Genomic DNA, 16,639 nt, shown 5'->3' on the forward strand with positions numbered 1-16,639 from the left:
TAAATTATAATTTAGTACTTCAATAATCAATGTTCACAAGTTAAAGAAGTTCCAAGAGGAGAGGAGACTATAAAAGGATAAAATATAGAATATGTCTATCATACGTTTGAAGTTCATCGAGGTCTTGTACAGTCTGATTCATCCGTTAAAGAGAAATAACGATCGAGAAGACAAGTGGTATTTCTTCTTTTAAAAAAAAATGAAAAAATCAAAGAATTGAGATAAAAGTAATAACTTAGCAATGGTAATCGTATAAACTTTATGGAATAAAAAAATGTTATCAAATTAGGTACTTATTCTGACTAAAATGTCTTCGATTAAATGCCCATTTCAGAATTTTCTCGTAGAAGAAATCAGGTTGATAATAAAACATTGATAACGAAATAACTGTACATGTGTGGCAAATCGCAAATTGTGTGATATTCGAGAATATTATAAAAATCTCTCTTTGGGATAGTTAATAAGTTTAGAAAATCGACGAACAAGACTGTACGCGTAAAGTCGAAGTTTAATATATTATCGGAATGAACAGAGAGGTGCAACTCCAGGAAATGATACGTAGGATGATAATAAAGGAGATACTTCTATTGAAAATTGAATTCTAGTTAGTAAATCGAAATGTGAGATATCTAAAATCCTTAGTTTCATATTATTCGCGATTGAAACGATCGTGTTTTCCGCGACACAGCAGGACCGTTTGTCTCGGGGGCGCTGCTATTTGTATTCGAAATCACTAGGAAGTGAAATCCTAAACCGGTTGAAAGCGTTGTTAAGCCAGATGCGTGTGAAAATCGTTCACCACTCGGCTGTTCATTTCAAAGCAACTCACGAACGATCGATTCCGCAAATGGAAATAAGTCTTTTCGTTAGAATCGTAAACGGGAAACCGGTTACCAAAGAAAATCGGTTAAGAAAGAGATACTTAAATAAATAGACAGAAAGAAAAAAAGGAAGAGACAGAGACAGAGAAAGGACTTTTGCTCTTTTTAAAACACATCGACTTTATTTTTATCCCAAACCTTTTTCACATGTTTGATTATTTAAGAATCGATATAATTTATAATAAGCAGGAAAAAGAAATTTAATTCGTTTCCTTTATCTTTTCTTTCTTTTTTTTATTCGTCTAACGGGCATACTTCGTGGGTTAGAAGATTAAGATACGCGATAAGATTTTCATTGTAGAGATAATTTCACGTTTAGAGACAAAGTTAGAGAGTGGAAAGGAGGCCGGGTGAAGGCAAGTCATTCCACGTGCTATCTAAAGTGCTAACCTTGAAGATTAAATTACATCAAAAGCTTTACAATTGGAATGCTTGAGTTAATAAACTTAACTGTGTTTGTATATGTTCCTTTACAAGATGAACTAGTAAACAAGTGGTTGTAATGATAAAGATTTTGAAGAGTTAATAAACTTTCTAATCGGTTTTTGCCAGCAAATGCATATAATAAGTTAACGCGAACTTCGTAACACTCGATGCTATCTTTTTTTATTTAACCTTCTGACGTTGAAAATGAAACCGTCAAAATGTTCGTTAAAAAATTCTCCTTAGTTTTTTTATCTCTTCTTACGTGTCTGCTTTTAGGTATTTTAATATATTTTTTTCTTAAGAAAGGGGAATATATAAATTGACGGTGTGGTCAAGAATTGCCCGAAGATAAAATCTGCTTATTATTATATCGTTTACAAGTTTTTACGATATAATAAAGGCACGCGGTTAGATGTCGATTGGCTAGTTAGACCGACAAATTCTTGAACGTTCCTAGGCCCGTTTCTTCTGGTGCTCGAATAACGTTCACGTTTCTATACGTTCATAGAATAACAAACTAAACAACGGCCAACGAGGATGATCCAACGATCGTCGCAACAGAATCTTTCCAAATAGTTTTGAAATATTGCGACCTCTGTTAGTAAAACTTTTCTTTCATGATCGATCGGATTCATTTTTTACAATCAATTTCGTTTCATATCTTATTTTTGAGATATTATTTCGTTTGTAGTATTTTTTTTCTCTTTTTTTTGATTGATCATCGTGATATATCGTATTTTCATCACTGTCGTAATATTTTTATTACGTGACGGATCTTCTAATATGTAATAAAATGTATTTCTTCTTTTCTTTTCTTTTCTCTTCTTCAAAATGTTTAAATAGCTTTGATAATTGGAACGGCTCTCTAATTGCCGTGTTGCTCGGTTAACCGAGCGCGACAGATTGACTGCTACCAGACTCATTAAGGATCAATTTTTAAGATTTGCCCATTAATCACTCTAGCAAACAAGTATTCAACATTCTGTTCCAACCGTTTCGCACTTTCTCGATCGCTCAATCTCGTTATCGAATCGCTTTTCGCGGTACCGTGAATTAAGATGTATGAGACAACACGGTAGCGTGTCTGCTCTCATTATGGGCGTCGGTCTAAAATATTATTCTTATTATTTTAACGCGATTTGACAAATTATTACCCAGTTCTTAAAATTTACGTAATAATATAAAAACTATTTTTATATATATACATAAGAAGTAGAGATACGAAAATAAAGTTTATTTCGAATATTTCGAAAATAATTAATGAACAATAGAATCTCATTTTATCGAATTTCGTTTAAATCTAGCAGAACAAAAAAACAGATACAAAAGAAAAATAATAAAATCGTATACACATATAGGGCAAAAAAAAAAGAAATCAATAATTAACTTGCAATCTATTAATGTTAAATAAATTCGTATCATATCAAGTACATATTAATAAATTTACTCTATCTAAAATTAAAGTTTTCACGATATTAATCTTGATAATGGAGATAATAAAAAGGATTATGATTTACGTAAATCTGACGCCAATGCATTTTAGCTGATTCTACTTACTTGGATCTTCCTCGATCTCGCGCGTACGATCACATGATGATCGATGGACTCGTAAATGAATCAGCGTTTTACATTACACAGATACAGATTCCGCGATTGGTAGTATCCCAAGTGATCGCATACGTATCTATGTAATCCTTGTCGATGATTTTGATCGGTTGAACACAAATCGATATTGCGTGTCTATCTAGTTAGAAGTAAACGACGATCTTACGGCAAGTTACCGCTGCGAGCATGAACGAGTATATCAGCTTTACCCCGTTGAACGTCCGCGCACTGGTTCACTTATGGTCATCCTTTTTCATAGAGAATAACTGTGTGACGTATAGGATAAAGTCTCTTTAGATCGTACGATTTGACTGCCGACGAGTCGTTCCGGCCTACCGTGAAACCCAGATGCAAAAAAAAAAACAAAATCATTTTCCGAAAGTACTCTTCTTCTATTTTTTTTCGATGATCGGTGGCTCGAGTTACTAGTCTCTAGGGTGGTATACGATCTACAAGACTTTTCATACTTCAATCTAGTTAACAAGAACAAAAAATTCATTCTAGACTTTTATTAATCTACCAACCCCCTACTAGTATTATTTCTAAGATTGCTCATCGTGCGTGAAATGATATTATCTCGATGAAAAATGAACAACTATTTTCTCTTTGTATTTTTTTTAATCATATCATTATCATTCGCATTTATAGGTGTATTCACTTTAGAGTAATATTTTCATTGAAAGAACGTTTGATTTTGTTATGGAAAGTACTATTTTTTTTTTTTTAATCTTGGCATTAGAAAACGAATCCTGGAATCCGTTCAGTCGACCGTTACAAGAGAGATATCTTGGAAACGTACGTAGGATGTAAAACTTGTTACGATTCAAAGGTACTACGATCAGACAGAGTTCAAGATCAATCTCGTTTTATATCGTAAATTTTGATCGAAAAATGTTCGGCAAGTAGAGTGGAAGATCACAAAGGTTGAAATAGCTGAAAATGAACGATTGGCCTAGGGCCAAGAAAGCGGTAGTCGATCGAAGATCTCCTACATTTCAATTAGTTGATAAATTATAAGCGCCATAGTCATCACAAAAAGAAGAAATAAATATGGTCTGTTTGAAAAAATAAAAAAAAAACGAAAAAGAAAACCAAGAACCATATTTTATTATTTTTCTCTACTTTACTCTTCTTTGACGCATCGACCAAGAACTCGAAGTTCCCGGAGCTATTCCTTAATAAACGATTTAACAACATATTCCGAGAAATTTCCATGGTTTTCGCTAAAATAACGACTACGTCGATAACGTCCTTCATTATCGTCAAGGATATGATCTCTCTCTCATCCTTTCGATCTATTTTCGCAAGTTCTTGCTTAGCACGAGCACAGAAAATCGATCTGATCGATACGTGCGACGCGTTATATTTTCTTAATGACCCTATAGCCTCAGGCTAATACATTTTTTCCCCTGTTACACTTATCGATAACGCGTCATCATAATTTTCAATTTATGGATCGATCCTGAGCGATCCTTCGATCCGATATAGTGAATTCTACCTTTACGTGGTTACTGTCTTTCTTTTCTCTTTTCGGGATCATCTTGTACGGATCATCTCTTATACCTTTCTTTTCTTTTTCTTTTCTCCTACTTTCTTCTTTTTTTCTTCTCCTCTTCCCTTTTTTTTATTTTCATTTTTTTTGGTTTTTGTTTTTTCAACAACAAGTGAATCGAATCCTATCGGATCGAAGCGACAGGTCGTTAATGTTGCACCAAGTATTCACATTAGCGGTGCAAACATCGTAAGACGCACATAATAATGTCCAATTAAATGACGATAGGTTTAGAACGTTCATAGAAATAGTAGCGATAAATCCTCGATAGCTCGACAATTTCTTTAAGACGTTACTACCTGTTTTTATTCACATATTAGACGATCCGTTATCGCCTTTCCATATTACGACAAATTGGTCTATTATCACGATTCTGTTGGCACGAACTGGTTCGTTAGCGTGCTTGTAAAGCGTTGGATTTTAACAAAGCAACAGCCTCTACTAGTAGTATCTACTTGGCCCGTATTCAAAATGTCCTGTTAACGTTACTCTAGCAACGAATAACAAACGCGAGTTTAACGTTCCAAGTTAAATCGTTACGCGTTAATTCATAAGAAAAAAGGAAAAAAATAATATACTAACATTTTTTCGTACTATTTTTGTATAAACTTATTCAGTCAAATTTTATTCATAACATTTATGAGTTAATATTTGAAGTACGATATTTTCTAAACTGCATTCTACATATTTTACTAACAAGGTCGCTGACATCTCGCCGCGTAAAAGTGGCGGCCACGTAAGAACGGTTAACAGAACTCGGTGCTAACAGTGCTTTGTCGTTCACTTTAATAAAGAAAACCCTTGCCTTTGGATTCTAAGAGTCGTGTCTCGAATAGAGACTACTACAAATTATCTTCGATCCTACATATTCTCTTTTGGGCGAGGCTCTTTTATACGATTCCATATAAATAATCTAATAAAATATTTTTATTTTTATTCAATTTTAATCAATTTTTTTTTTTACTACATAAATCGTGTTAATGGTTAATATTTAAGATAAGATAAATATAATTGGACCGTGTTAAATAGTTTCGATTGAATAAATATTTGATATTATTGCATCGATAATAATGACAAATCAAATTTCAGTAGTGGGAATGATTTATTTACTGAAATATTGAATTCACGATCATTCGATTAAACTTAAAGTTCGTTTGTAGATATTCAATGAATGTATTATAGTTTAAAGACAGAATGTAAAAACCGTTTACAGAAATGACATATGTTAATATCAACCGGGATATTTATTACGACAGGTCGGGTCAACTTTGAATTACATTCCTTAAGTAACATAAAACAGTAGAAGTCCGGTCTAAATAGGGAACACTGGGTTTCGGGGTCGCAAAAACGACGTTTCCTCGTGTCCCTCGAGACTCAAACTCGTTGTCAAAAATACGCTATACGATTTGCGAAAACGTGATTTGGAATATGAGTTCAACTTAATTCGTAACGTTTCGGTTCCCTTTTTTCTTATTTTCTTTTTCTTCTTCCTCATTCTTGACGAATCTTGTTTCACGTAAAACGACGATAAAAAAGTTAGCTTGAACGACGTGTACTGTTGTACACATCTTTAACACGAGGACCAGAAGTTGATTCGTGAGATAGTAAAAAGGTTTCAAGAGCACCATATATACTTGTTTTCTTTATTTCATCGTTTTTACTTGGTAACATCACGTTAACGTGTTAACGATTGCTAATCAAAGTTAACATTAAATGGTAACTATAATTCAGTTAAGTTGTAAAAAGAAATTAGAAAATAGCTAAATTGATTGATTATCTGTTGAGATTAGAATTAAAAAAAAAAATAAAATTTTTATCAACATTTTCTATAGACAATTAAAATCAAGAAGACATATTTCTAATCGATGGTTATTAAAACGTATGTGTAAAATGTTAATTTGACGCTAACGTATCTATATTAATATAAATCGAAAAGTATACCAAACGAATGCATTAAGAATTCCACGATTATAATTTACTTTTGTTCCTTTTAATGCGTTCTCCTAGTCGGATTTATTCTTTTTCTTCTATTTATTTATTTTTTATTTATTTATTTTTTTTTATAGGATTAACAGCGACAAGGCACTTCCTGAAGTAGCGAGAGCAAGGAAACGAGCGCAAAAGAGCGAGGTCCTCGAAGGATGTATGCCCTTCATCATCTTTCTTCTTCTTCTTTTTCTTCTATTTTTATTTCTTCTTATTTATATTCTTACTTTTCTTATTTCTCGTTCTTCTCAGGAGCTTTTACTACTCTCTTGTCTCGTAAGGTGGGTAACCGTAAAACGTTTTGCCGACAAGCAGACCGTCGTTAACGTCTTATGAAATTATCGACAACGAAAGGAATCTTCATCGCGACAAAGTACTTTCTTTTTGCTTTCTTTTTTTTTTGGTTAACTTGATAACTCCATTTCTTTCAACATAATGTTACGATATATCTTGCAAATAACCACGGATCGAAAAACAGTTTTAAACTCGAGTGCAATATATAGTTTTTTTTTCTTTATCTGCTATTGAAAAATGAATATAAAAAAATTTCTATAGGAAATAAATGAGTTTAATAAAATAGCAAGAAGGATGAAATATGATAAATTATACCTAATTTTTTACTTCTATTAATAATATAGGTGTATATGTATATATGTATATACATACTTATTGCAGGGAAATTTCTCGTAACGTCATTTCAAAAATAAAAAAATTAAAAATTAAAAAATGGATAATAACGTCGACCAGGTCAGAAAGTGATCGTAGAACGGAAGTCATCTTGGTTAACGACGTATCTTTAAATAGTAGCAGAAACTTTTCGATTTTGAAAATGTTCACGCTCCTTTTAGCGAGCATCGTGAAAGTCGTGACTATGGAACAATGACTCGTTTGAGGATATTTCGAGTTTCGGTTAGCAATAGTTAACGTCTTGTTAGAGACTTCGATGGGTTTAAAGAGTTCAGGTTTCTTAAAGTGCTGATTAAAACTTTTCCTAAAGGGAGTACAATCAAACTAATTTTATAATCAAGAGAATTTGATATTTATGTTTCCACGAAATATTTTGCATTGTTCTTCGAGAGACTTTGTGTATGAATTGAATAATCATGATTCATCGTTTTATTTTCACGAGATTATCGGATAAAAATGAATTAATTAATGTTAAATATATTGAAACGCGTATAATGGACGATCTGTTATATAAAAATGAAAAAAAAGTTTTTTAAATCATTATATTTTTTACCAATAATATTCACAGAAGTTAATATTATGAACATTGTTATTAGCGCTATTTCCGTAAATGATATAAATATGAGATGTAATCAGTAATTTGCTAAACTCGCATTACGAATGCTATAATAGTTTAACAATTTCAATACAAATTTTCAGAAATACGATCCTCGTCTCAATACCTATTATTTTCGTAAGTATTTTGCACAAATTAGTACAAATTACTGTTGAAAATGTGTGTGTCTTATTGCATGAATATATAATATCTACTCACGTAGACTGATCTAATAAAAATCGAACATCTGAATACCTATTCTTTTTGGGATTGAAAACGATTATACTTAATTATACGATTATACTTTAGAATTTGATTCAAGGCGGTTGAATGATCCAAAAAATGACGTATAAACAAATTTTTCCTATGAAATTTACGTTAATCTTCGTGAAATATTATGAATTTGACATTTTGATTTATGATTAATACACCATGTAAATATATACACAGCACCCCATACCATGTTTAAATGACTCGAAGAAAGACAAAAAGCTCTTATTAATTACTTTCTCAAAGGTAGTAAAACGGAGTTACATATTCCGTATATTTGTTCTCGCTTCGTCGCTTTCTTTCTTTCGTACCGCGTAAGAAACTTTTCTGGTGTTACGAATACGACGAGGAAGACGATGCATCGCAAGAACATCAAAGCTACCCAACGATTGCCATTAGATTTCCAAGAAAAAACAATGTTCGGCCTTGTGCTTACGTAAATCTTCCTCGTTGAAACCGTGAACGCGTTTCCAATACACCTTGTACTTCTTACGTCTCGCGCAATTACAGAGAATTATATATATTTACGTATGTGCATATAATATGTACAATGTCCTAAGTTTGTTCGCACTTACACTCGAACTCTCGTCGTCGTCCTTGAGGGAATATTTTTTGTTTCTTTGGATCCTTGCCTTGAACGATCACTTCCTCTTCTTCTTCTTCTTCGTCTTATTTTTGGTAATAAATATATATAAACTTTAGCCGAGAAAATGATTCGAAACGTAAAAGAGAAGAACTTTATTTAAAGCACAGTGTCATTTAAAAAGATTTTAATTTGAAGCGGGGAAAATTTGGAACTATTGAAAAAAAGAAAAATCAGACCCCCTCTTTACCGTCGTATACCCAAAGTGTAAGGTGTAACGCGCGAGTTCACCGACTCCCGTGGATCGCGATCTGCTATCAGAATGAAGGCTTTTCTTAAGGCTGTCTCGTACTTATGTCGCTGCCCCCACCTGTGCTAGCCCAACGGGCTCTTCTCGCAAACCTCTTCGTCGTCGCTTACTACCCGAAGAACGAATGCCCCCCATCTGGATAAGAAAAGGTAATATGTTCGGTCTAGGACAGACACGGCACACTTTCCTTCGACTTCGCTTCTCTTTCGGTGACGGTTCACTCTTCCTGCCCTCTCTTCTCTCTATTATAGTTTTCTGCTCATCTTTCACTTTCCCCTTAGAGAGAAAGAGAAAGAGAGAGAGAGAGAGAGAGAGAGAGACTAACTTTTGCTCTCTACAGCAGCGTCTTTCATTTTTTATTATACCTATTTATAATATTATTACTATTTACATATGATCTCATTTGTAATTCAATAATTTTATCTGTTGATTAATAACGATTCCATTTTTTATTTTACTGTTTTATAAGTATAGTTGGTTGTTTTTTTTCTAAATTTGATTCACGATTTACCTTTTTATCTATTTAAATTGTTGTTTTTTTTCTTTATTAAATAAATAAAATAAAAATATAACGAATAGGAATCGATTGATTTCACCCATCCTTCCAAAGAATCTATATAATAAAACGTTCTCGTTCGATTTAACGACACGGAGACTTGAACGCGTGGCACGTAATAGTAGTAGTATCTTCGAGTAAGAGAAATTGGATAAGTGAAGTAACGTTAAGATAGAACAAAACAAATTGCAAATAATTTTGTTGCACGAATGTAGTGAATTTATCGTTAGAGCAAGGAATAACGATGTCGATTCTCTGAGAATAATCTTCTCTTTTCGTTTCATCTCAGATTTCACGCAAAAGCAAGGATTGCTCGTAATTCCGAGCAACTTCGAGTAGATGGAAGAAGAAGAAGAAAAAGAAGAAGAAGACTCTAGAGGACTCGTACGATTCCACGCACTTATCTTCACATTTCTCTCCCTGCGTAAGGATTCATGCATTCACTCACATATTTTTATATATCTACGTAACATCGTATCTACATATATACCGTGTTAAAGAGAACTTTTCTCCAAGCTCATCTCGCACGAGCCTTGGCCACCCTTGTTCGCCATTTATTAACGATCTGCCACGGACTTCGCGGTGAATTAATTTTCTTCCGTCTATCGATCCTGATGATTGATCCTCGATCGTTCTCTCGTGCTAACTCAAAACTTTTCATCCCTTTTCGAATGAGGTCTAAGTACTATACATCCAGCATATATATCCAGTTTACATCTTATCGTCTCGTTCGTCTCTTCCTTAGAGAAAAAAAAAAGAAAAGAAGAAGAAAAAAAAATAAATAAAAAGGATACTAGAAAGAAAGAGAAAGAGAAAAGAGCAGCAATCTCGTTTGCGGTGGCAAAGAACGCGTGTCACGTCGCGTTAGACGCACAGCGGCCATGTAATAGCTCGCTCCCGCGATTACGAAGTCGGCGTCTTCTTTCCTTAAGGCTCAGTTTACGTACGACGTTTATCGTCGGTTTCGCGGCTTCCGATACCGTCAGGGATCGGTATATCTTGTGAATGAGATAGATCTTGACGATTAGCTCTCGATATTCATGCGAATATATATAATACCTAAACTATCCCTATCGTATTTATTACGATTGATCGGCGCTTAGTTTGTTTCGAATTTATTTATTTTATCGTTCTATTGATATATTACAATAAAAATCTAGAAAATATATTCTAATCGTTTACATCCCGTTTTCTATCTATCTGTAATAAATTATAATAGTTTAACGTTTGTCAATGTTAAAATATTGTGCAAGATAATTTGTTGGATTGTTCGATTTAAATTTTATAGAAAAAAAATATATGTATATATTCGATATAAAATAATTTATAAGGTAATATATAGATAAGATTATTGTAAATTACACATATGTAGAAATGTGATTACATAGACAAAATATAAAAATAACATATATATACATATATATATATATATATATATATATATATATATATATATATATATATATATCCAGCAATATTGATTTTAAAATGATCATATTAAAATAGAAACGTTGATTCGTAAGGTTCGTTAAACTTTCATGGGGTGGCGATCGAACTTCGTAGAAGAGGAAATAGAAGCAGAAGAGATAGTTTTCCTAGCGAAGATGAAAGATGATCAGTCTTACATATCGCGTACAGTAAAGGATATTTCGAAATATAACCCATGCTTGCAATCTGTTTTCAGATCGTGCAGTTTATTTCCGTGGAAATAACCGCTACACATGAGTATCCTCATTATCAGCCTCGATTTATCATTTTATAACGCAATGAAGACGGGCTAGTCATTGTCTAAAGCTGAGTCTAATTGCAACTGGCAAACCGTTGAGTTGAATATTGATAAGTTGTCAGATGTTAGAGCGAAAGAGAGAGAGAGATAGAAAGAGAGAGATAGATACACATATTCAGGCGTTTCTTACGTTTCATCAAACGATTCAAATTCTACAGTAGATTTCTTCATTAGGGTACTAATAGACTATGGTAAAGACATTTACCGATGCATTTTATAGACACCGAAGACTTATTTATTACTCTCACGTGTTCACTCTAGAGCCAACAAGCCAGTAAAATCCTGATCGTATGTTTTCCTTCTTTTACTATCTTTCGTAACTTCGTTTACAACATGGCATATTTGACGTTTTTCTTCTTTCCTTCTCTGTGTGTTTACTTTTCATTTTTATAGATGTACTTTCAATATAAATTCAGACATCAGAGTTAAGTGGGTTACAAATTTTTATTCAGTAATTTCTATCAAAATTTTATATTCTATTTAGAACGTAACTACTAAATTTCTTTACTTATACTTTTTTCTCGTTAATTCCTTTGTTAGATTGACCTTATTACAATGAATTTATTGTTATTTATATCAGATATAAAATTTTATTTTGAATATCATCTTTAAATGGAAAACTTTTTCTGTTGTTTTAATCATTTGAAGATCATTACAACGAATGTGAGGATTTTCTCGGAGAAACACCAACTATAATACCTTTATCGTTCGTTGATCTTGGATCGTGCAAAAATCTAGATCGATCGTCGTTGCTCATTGCGGGAAAAGCCGTCCTCTATATTTCTCGTGCGAGACTCCATTCTGTGCGATTTCTTCGACTAGTAGTCGTGCAGTATCCGCAGAACGGAATGTAAGACCGTTTCTCAATACCCACTCAAAGAACGGCACATGACACTTCCAATGAGTAAACAACATCGACATTCCGCTCCATATTCGTAATCTTTCAAAATGGCGATCTTAGTTTAATGATGAACGATCTTTTATTCCTCATTTCTTTTATCTTGTTTGATACGCACTTTTCAAACTTTACCTAACCATAAGACATCTTCTTTTAAAACTAACACGCGATTTACTCGTTTACAGCTTGGAGAAAATATAATACGATAATTAATTATGATAATTAATTATTATCATACGATTATTCTTAACAACGCGTAATTCAATGTGTTCGAATAAATAAATAAATGATTTTTTTAAATTTTATTTTCATCATATAAAAATATGTGAATTCTTTTCAGGTTGGTCAATAATACCATATGCTGTTGTGTTTTTTTTTTTTTTGATGATTGTCTCGTCAATTTTTTGATTGTCAGAAATTTCTTAGATAAGAGTTGAGTGGCTACAAGTAACGATCTAATCTCCAGAAATAATATAAATCAAGTTATTGCGTGTGCATATTTAATTATTTATTTACTAATTAATAGTTTTTCCGCGTAAAGCTTTAAATGTGATAAAATTTGTAGTAAATTTAAAGGATGTTACCATATGGTAGCGTATAAATGATTAAGCAGAAATATGCCCTTCGTACCCTCTTCGATAACTGTGTTTACTGAACATGTTTTAATAAAGCTTTATGGTAAATGATCAAGGATGAAAAGCATTAATTATTAGTGAAACATCATAATTGACGGTTTCATTGCCATGATTCAAATTTACTACCTCGAGGATAACCAATTATAACGTGTATATGAGATCTTTGTTTACGACGTTTCGCGAACGGATCTGCATTTCCCTTTTTATTTTAAACCTATTTCGTTTCATTTTAATTTCATTCTTACGTATCTATCAAACAAACCGCATTTTTCTTACATTTCTATTTCGAGACATTAATTGATTCAGTTTTACGATGATTTACAACACTTTTTTTTTAACGCAATAAAAACTTTGAAAGTATAAATCGTTTATACTCAGTTATTTTATTTCCATTAGAAACTTTCTAAGAATTAGATATTGCTATTTATTTTATTCTTATTATTGTTATTATCTGCGAAAGCTTGACTTTAGGATGCATTTAATTTAATTTGTCATTAAAATTTGGAGTGGAACCAATTAAGCTATCTCGTTTCACGCAAACAAGTATCATTTGAGATTCTGTGAATAGTCTTTTGTAATTGTGTAATTATCTTCAATACATACATGCTAGATGTCTTATGTAGGTTAATATCTCTAGTTTTCGCAATATATAATTACATTTTATGAAGAACGGAAAAGAAGGCAGACATTTATGCGATGATATTTCGAAGATTTTTTATAAAAATCAAAAAAACTTCGTTCACATGCGAATAATTTTGTTTAAATGTATATTTCTAATTTATATGTATTACATTCTGTTCATTTAAATATAATGTTTCTTTTATATATCAGTTTGATTTTTTTTCATGTTTAAATAATTATTATGAACAATTTATACAGTAACATTGAGAAAATAAATATTAATAAAATTCTTAAATGTGTTGGGAATTTCAATCTCCGTAAGGGATAAATATGGAAGGATTCTGGGATAAAAATTGTAACAGTAGTTGATTTTATGCAACGAGATTATCTTCGTCCAACAAGTATACATATAATGATACTATTTTATAAGTATCTTTTCTTTCTTAATGCGAAACACGGAAAACCGAATGAAATGATAAAAGTAAGATAAAAATTACGATGAAAGAATTTTCCTGATGTTAGTTGCCATCCAAAGCAGTGAGATGCGAGCTGTGAGAAGAATACGTCGCAACATACTGTGAAATACCTCGTACTTCCGGCTTGGTCGAACAATTACGAATCCAAATTAACGTGTGAACGGGATCCCTTAATTTTCTACGGAGTTTCTCAAACGTCTCGAACATCCCCCTCAACGGTGAAAGATTCAACCCGATGGTGTCTGTCAGATTAAGATTCCGTTTAATGAATTTATTTTCTTTCTCAACACGTCGATCCTTTTATATATACATATATATAAAAAAAGAAAAAAAAAACAAACCGGTTCGCTAAAACTGCACTTCTATAAATATTAACTGAGTGCGAAACTATGATTTAATCTGCGATCAAGTTTAGTAATTACCGAGCTACCGGGTAACATTGAAATACCGAGAACGTTTCTATCAATTCTTCTGCTCGTAATTTCTCTCTCAGAAAGCTAATTACTGTTGGAGTATAGGTATATATGTATTTATGTCGTTTTGTTATCTCGTAAAAACGTAAAAAACATAATATTATTTTAGATATTACATTCCAAGAGATCTGCATTTAATAATTTTACTTGTTTTACATAAGTAATCGTATTGAAAATCAATTTTAAATGTAGCATCAAGTTAATTCGATAAACGAGTTACGTGTTTCTATTGTTATTGAAACAATATAGTCATTATCATTTCAACTTAAATATTTTCAAGATTTTTACAAATAGAATTCTTTGTCTAATTAATATTTACAAAAATAAAGCACAAAATGTACAATCCAAAATTCGAATTTAAAACCTCCCCTCTCCCACTGGGCTGGGTTCGGTAGGTAACTGTGAGTTCGCGACATTAAATCGTCTTATGTAAAAAGATCCTAAACGTACACCCACGCGTAAATAATATAAAACAAAACGTCTCGACGGACCGTTGTTGGCATTTCTCGCGGGAACAGAAAATGCGTGTATGGCATTGGAGTAGTTTGGCACGCGTATACGCGTGCACAAACGCAAAGAAGACGAGAGATGGAAAGGTTTTAGACGTGCAAAGAACAGATAATGCTATAGAATAGTTAAAAAGAAATAGAGAGAAAGAGAGAGAGAGAGAGAGAGAAAGAGAGAGGAGAGGGGTAAGAGATGGCAGAGGGAGAAGAAGCACGTTATAAATATTGATCGAAGCCGGTTACCCTTCTCGAATTATCTCAGACATCTAGCTATACTGATCGCGTTTGTTAATCACGTTGCGCCATCTCCTCTTCGTCCTTCTCCTTAGTTCTATTGGTACTAGCGATCTAGCAACTAGCTAGAGGCCGTGTGCCGCCCCGTTGCCTTCTCAATACGTGTCACGGTAGCGTGAAGGTGGGAATGCATTATTATTACGTCACGCAAGCTTCTAAGCTACCGCCTATGATGGTAAAGAAAATTAAAGGATACGACAGTTATCCCATTTTCCTCATTCTTCTTACTTTATTATACTGTTAATAAATATTTTTTATAATGTTTTCCATAAAACATGATTTTTTTTGTTTTTTTACAGAAAATATTTCTTATTTATTATTTAGCGATTATTTATATGCGTTCTTTTTTATTCGAGATGATTTCTTTTTATTGTTATTATTTAAAAGTATATTAAACGTATTAAGAGAGAAATAAATTGATTTTAAATTGATTTAAATATATAATAGTTTGACTAAAAATTGTTGCGATTGTTTGAAGATAAGAAATTTCTATGCAATTGTATATAAACATGCGTTCATCGTTAGGCGACGTGTGAACACTGCTAGTTACAATACTATGGCGCCCGAAACGGGACAAGATTTTGTGATTCAAATAGATAGAAATGTACCGTATCGCGATTGTTGGATATTCTATTGTAACTCTTTGACGGAAATATATTTCATTGACTTGTACTTACATGTTTCGTCTTCATTGTTTTTTTTTTATCTCTTCCTTATTATAATATTTGATTTTTATTTTTTTTTCGTATTGAAGTTCACTTCTGTATTTACCAATTTTATCAAAACGATTCATCTGTGATCATTGAGTTTTTTTGTAATTTTGAAAATAATTATCTTTCTACACACACACATACACACATTTTCGAGCTTAATGTTCAACAGATATTACAAATCTTCAACTAATTTGTTTTCATTCCTCTATCCTAGACAATCATTTTCTTCGTCAGACATGTTAATCCTGTTTACACGGTACTAAACATAATTTCTCAGGAAGGAAGTTATAAAAGAGTACAACTACCGTCTATCTACAAACGTATCGTCTTGCGCGTGTCCGTTCGCGTGTGCAAGGCTTTTATTTGTTAAAATGGAATTTTTGTGTGAGAACGGTATTAAAGTCATACAATTAACTAGAGTTCCATTAACATAATAATCCTCCATACATCCAATTTAACGGGAATTAGCAGGACTGTTATCGAAGCTTCTTAAGGGTTTTCATAAAAGCCTTTTTTAGTTTTGGAAAAAATGAAAAAAAAAAACAATATAATCAAATTTGGTTTGTACCAAAACAAATGATCAATTTCGTTTTAATAGAAAAAAATTTTCTTTAAAATAACTAATGACAAATAATATGCATGTATTAATACTTTTTATCAAAACAAGTTTACAAATTGTTGATTTAAGATTAAATTTATTCTTATAATTCGTTTCGTTAATTTGATTAAAGAGAAAGTACCGTCAATTTGTGTATGAATTCTCCTAAAATGAAACTAATGTTTTTT

This window comes from Polistes dominula, unplaced genomic scaffold, assembly GCF_049000335.1.
Source record: "Polistes dominula isolate Pdom_NZ unplaced genomic scaffold, Pdom_raw_medaka contig_15, whole genome shotgun sequence".
Lineage (NCBI taxonomy): Eukaryota > Metazoa > Arthropoda > Insecta > Hymenoptera > Vespidae > Polistes > Polistes dominula.